This window comes from Lynx rufus, unplaced genomic scaffold (genome assembly GCF_022079265.1).
Source record: "Lynx rufus isolate CCGP_SWC_20201006 ecotype Redwood Valley unplaced genomic scaffold, mLynRuf1.p SCAF_2, whole genome shotgun sequence".
NCBI lineage: Eukaryota > Metazoa > Chordata > Mammalia > Carnivora > Felidae > Lynx > Lynx rufus.
The window spans coordinates 96583529-96589528 of NW_025814834.1; positions in this window are offsets into that span (position 1 = coordinate 96583529).

Here is a 6000-nt window from a genome sequence, read left to right on the forward strand (position 1 = left end):
GTTTTCCATCCCCTTACTTTCAATCTGAAGGTGTCTTTCAGTCTAATGTGGGTCTCTTATAAACAGCATATAGATGGGTCTTGTTTTCTTTTCCATTCTATTACCTATGTCTTTTGATTGCAGCATTTAGTCCATTGATGTTTACAGTGAGTACTGAAAGATAGTAGTTTATTGCCATTATGTTTCTTTTAGAGTTGGAGTTTCTGGTGGTGTTTTCTGGTGCTTTCTAGTCTTTATTGCTTTTGGTATTTTTTTTTCTTTTTTTCATCTTTTCTCCCCTCAGAGAGTCCCCCTGAAAATCTCTTGAGGGCTCGTTTAGTGGTCACGAACTCCTTTAAGTTTTGTTTGGGAAACTTTTAATCTCTCCTTCTATTTTGAATGACAGCCTTGGTGGATAAGGAATTCTTGGCTGCATATTTTTCTGATTCAGCACATTGCATGTATCTTGCCACTCCTTTCTGGCCTGCCAAATTTCTTTGGATAGGTCTGCTGTGAAACTGTCCTGCCTTCCCTTGTAGGTTAAGGACTTTTTTCCCTTGTTGCTTTCATGATTCTTTCCTTGCCTGAGTATTTTGTGAATTTGACTATGATATTCCTTGTTGATGGTCAGCTTTTTTTTGAATCTTATGGGAGTCCTCTATGCTTCCTGGATTTTGATGTCTGTGTCTTACCCCAGGTTAGGAAAGTTATCTGCAATGATTTGCTCACAGAACCCTACTACCCCTTTTCTCTCTCTTCATCTTCTGGGACCCCCATGATTCTGATGTTGTTCCTTTTTAATGAGTCACTGATTTCTCTAATGCCTAAACTGTGCTCTTTTGCCTTAGTCTCCCTCTTTTTTTCTGCTTCAGTATTCTCCATAAGTTTGTCCTCTCTATTGCTGATTTCCTGCTCTGCCTTATCCATGGCATACATTCGAGATGCAGCTCAGTTACAGCATTTTTTATTTCATCCTGACTAGCTTTTTTCTTTTAACTCCACAGAGAGGGATTCTAACCTATTTTCAGCCCCAGCTAGTATTCTTATTATTGTGATTTTAAATTCTGGTTCAGACATCTTGCTTGTATCTGTGTTGATTATGTCCCTGACTGTTGTTGGTTCCTGCTGTTTCTTTTGGGGTGAATTCCTGTTTCATCATTTTTAAGGAAAAAAAGGTATTAATAAGGTAAAAAAAATTAAAATTAAAAAATTAAAAGCAACACACACACACAAATCAAATAAATGATTTTTAGATCCTGGTGTGTTTTGGTCTAGCTGTTGAAAGGAGCTTGATAGATTAGATAAAAAAGGGGGGGAAAAAAGGAAAATGTTTGAAAATTTGAGAAAATGAATACAATGAAATAGAATAAAATGAAATAATGGAAGTAAAATAGAATTTGAAAACATTACAAAAAAGTAAAAAATTTAGAAGAAAAAAAATAAAGAAAAATATTTTTAATAAAAATTGACAGTAAAAATAGATTTTTCTCTTTCTGTATTCAAGAAAAAAAAGAAATAAAAAAATTGAATACATGGACCAGCGAACAGACTGAAATACGATTGAAATTACATTGCTTTCCCCTAGAAGTCAAACTATGAAGCACTTTGTAGTCCGTAAACTAAGCAGGCAGAGAGATTTGTGGTGTTCCTGAAGAGTGAGTTTGGCCCAGTCAGGTGGGGCTTAATGTAAGGGCTCTGTTCTCCACTAGATGGCGTTGCTTAGCTTACTAAGGTTGAATGTTGTGGCGCTTGTTGGTGTGTATGCGCGTGCACGGGAATGGTGAAAATGGCATCACCCAGCCTCCCAGTCTCTAGTATAGGAACTCTGTGCTCTCCCAGACCAGCAATTGCACACCCATCCTTTGTCTCTGGTTTCTGTCCATTCCCCGCTTTAACACTGTCCATGACCAAGCCATCAAGTTGCCAGGCTCCACTTCCCTCCTGAGTTTTATATTAGATGCGGCTGTGTTTCCCGACCCCTCACTTCTGAGGGACTGCAGCTTTGACCTACTCAGATCCTCTGGGGTTGGGTCTCAATGAGCCGTGGCTGGGTGCCAGCCTCACCCAGGACCATGCTGCTTTTGATGCCCAGAGACTGCAGCTGGGTGCCACAGAAAAAGTTCACACGATCCTGTAGGAGCAGCATTTCAGGGATTATGGCAAATCACAACCCACATCTGGCACCAGACTTCACCTTCAATGACCCTATTCCAGCACCAGCGAATGTGGTTGTTCTCTGGGGTCTGCTGGGACCAGGTGGCCGTACAGCCTCTACCAAATGTCCTTCTAGCAGTGAAACTGCTTCTCCCTGGGTGGCCTGAGGACCTTCCAGACCCCACTCTGCTCCTGGGGATTCACCCTTCCCACCAGAGCACCACCAGGTATTGAGGGTTGGAGTTTCAGACTCTGCACTCCCCCTGTTTATAGAGTCTTAATGGAATTTAAACCTTCTCCTTTCTCCCTTTTTAGTTCAGTCTCTGCGACTGTTTCCACTATTCCAATTTCTTTCTGGCTGCTTTTGAGGGGGCTGCTTTCCCCATACTCTCCTCCCCGTCTCTGTCCTCTCTCTGCAAGCAAAAACAGCTCCCAGCCCTCTGCAGCTTCTGTCCCCTGTTTACCTCTTTGCGCTGTGTACCTGCTGAGTTCTGTGGTTCAGGTTATGCAGATTGTTGTGTTAATCTTCAAATAAGTTTTCTAGATGTATAGGATGGTTTAGGGTTGATCTCGCTGTATTTCATGGATGTGAGATGCAAAAACAACTTCCATGCTGTTCCGCCATCTTGGCTCCCCCACCTACTGGGTTAGTTTTATAGAGCAAACTCTATTTTTTTTTTTTTTGGTTATAAGAAGAAGTTTTAGATACCACAAAGACCATATCTCCACTAAAAACTTTTAGCCCATCATGTTCTTGCTGACCAGAATTTTCTCTCTGGCAAGCCCTCTTAAATTATGCCATTGCCCTGCTTGACAAGCAGGATTAGCTTCCCTTTGTCTTGTAGGTTGGAGTATAAAATCCTTAATAGGGTTTTTATGCTGTTTACCAAACCCTCCAACTCTTCACTCTCACCTCTTCTGTCTCTGCCTTTTCCAGCTGCTTGGTCTCATTGAAATTCCTAAGTGCTAATATTAAACGGGTGGTAGTGCCACCCTGCCATCCTACTGCATTTCTCTGGTCCACTCACCTACATGACTGCTCCATAGCTTTCCTTCACTCCTCCAATCTCTAATACATCAGTCTTTTTTTTTTTTAATTTTTAAATGTTGATTTGTTATTTTTTAGAGAGAGAGAGAGAGAGAGAGCGCGTGAGCACAAGCAGGAGAGGGGCAGAGAGAGAGGAAGACACAGAATTTGAAGCGGGCTCCAGGCTCTGGGCTTTACCCACGGACCATGAGCTCATGACTTAAGCTGAAGTTGGACGCTTAACCTACTGAGCCACCCAGGCGCCCCTCTAATACATCAGTCTTGATCATTCATCGCAGCTGATTGCTTTGTTCTCTATTCCACTGAAAAAGCGGAATTAGTTAGGAGATATATCTTTCTGCTCCTAGAGAGGAATTGTCCATGCTCCTGCCTGAAGCCAGCCCCTCCAGCCTTACATTAGATCCAATTAGATTCACTACATTCAGTTCCTTCCCCCTTACTTAGGATGTTGGCAACTCTCACCTCCTTGGCATGTCAATTTCCCCCTCTTGACTGCATCATCCCCCAAAGTATATAAACATGTTGCTTTCCCCTAAGAAAAATATTCCTCTCCTGATCCCATTGGTCAGTCTTAGATACCATTACATGTTTCTGTTCCCCTTTTGCTGCTGACACCAGAAATACATTAATTTTTTCCAGTTTCTCTCATCCATGACCTCTAGAAGCTACTCAAATCAGGCTTCTTTTTTTCAAGGTCACCAAAGACCTCCATACTGCTAAGTCCCTTGGGCAATACTAGACTTCTTTCTTTATTCTTAGTCTTCATATTACTTGACCTATCAATAATATTTAGATTAATGCAAATATTCACTGTTAGGGACTGAATGTTTATGTCCTACCCTAAATTTATATGTTAAAACTCTACTCCTCAATATGATGGTATTAGGAGGTGGGACATTCAAGAAGTAATTACATTAGATGCGGTCATGAGGATGATGTCCTTAGGGAAGGGATTAGTGCCCTTGTAATGAGTCATGAGAGAGCCTGCCTCCTTTCTCTGCTTCTGCCACATGAGGATACAAAGAGAAATCTGCACCCCAGAAGAGAGCTCTCACCAGAACCTGACCATGATGCTCCTTGATCTTGGACTTCTAGACTCCAGAACTTTGAGAAATAAGTTTGTATTGTTTATAAGCCGACCATGTGTGGTATTCTGTTATGTTAATCAGAACTAAAACACTCTCCTTGATACAGCTTCATCACTTGGCTTGCAATATACCACATCGCTCAAGTCTCTTCTTCCTCAGTGTTTTCTTTGCTGGTTCCTGTTGTCTCCCCAAACCCTAAATATTGGAGGCTCCACATCTCAATCCTTACATCTCTTCCTTTCACTGTTATCACTCTCCTAAATACCTTTTCCCCTGATGATCCTCAAATTTAAATCACCAGCCCAGACCTCCCCCAAACTCCCGTCTCCTATTTCTCCACTTGATGCCCTTGCTTGTATGTCTAACAAACGCCTCAAACACATTATATTCAAAACTAAAATTTTTGAATATAAACTAAAAATTGAATATAAACTAAAATTGTGACCCTCTTACAACCTTCTCATTCCACAGTCCTCTTCCCATAGTAAATATAAATTCTGGGGCACCTGAGTGGCTCACTTGGTTAGGCGTCTGACTTCAGCTCAGGTCATGATCTCATGGTCCGTGAGTTCAAGCCCCACATTGGGCTCTGTGCTGACAGCTCAGAGCCTGGAACCTGCTTTGGAGTCTGTGTCTCCATCTCTCTGCATCTCCCCCACTTGCACTCTGTCTCTCTTTCTGTCTCTCTCTCAAAAATAAATAAATATTAAATTTTTTTTAAATATATAATTTCTATTTTTCTAGGTGTTGGGTTTTAATTTCTTGGAGTTTTTTTTTGACTCCCCACTTTATTTTATACCCTACCCTCATATCCAGTCTGTCAGCAGGTACTGTTGGCCTTACCTTTAAATATATCTAAACCAGACTACTTTTCATCCTCTCTGATATTACCACCCTGGTCCAAGCTACCATGATTCTTCATCTAGAACATTGTAGCCACCTTCTCATTGGTATCCTTCTTTCTCCCTCTTTGACTCATAATTTTATTATTATTTTTTTAACACAGAAGCCAAAATGGTCCTTTAAAAACTGAAGTGTGACTATATGACTCTTCCACTCACAATTCTGCATTATCTTCCAGCTCTCTCAGAGTAAAACCCACAGTCATTACCCTGTGGCTTACGAGATCTTATATTATCTGCCCCTATCCTTGCTAGTGTTTGACCTTATCTTCTACCAGTCTCTCCTTCCCTTACTCTGCTCCACCTATATTGACTTCTTTGCTGTTTTTCAAACACACCAAGTTTTTATCTCAGAAACTTTGCAAGAAACATGGAAAGGATTTCCTCAACTATACACATGGATTGCAGCCTTCCCTCCTTCTGGCCCTAAAGCAAATGCTATCTTGTCAATAAAGCTTTCCCAACCACCCTAACTAAATTACACCATCTTTTCCAACTTTGAATTCTCATACCCATTTATTTTTTTCTGTAATACTCATCCTGAGCTCGTATATTATATCATTTTGCCTATGTTTTTGGTAAATTATCTGTTCCCCAACCCCCCCCCATTGAGTATTAGCTCCATGAGGACAGAGAGTGGGGTCTTTTTTGTGAATGCCTATATCACTGGTGCTTTGAACAAGACTTCAATAAATACATGTTCAAAGATCAAATACCTTCGTATCTTTATATGAATTCTTTCCTCTGAGATGTCCTGAATGCTGTTTATTTGGCAATTTTTTAATCTTTTTGTAATACAGCATCCTGTCAGATTTTCCTCTCTCATGAA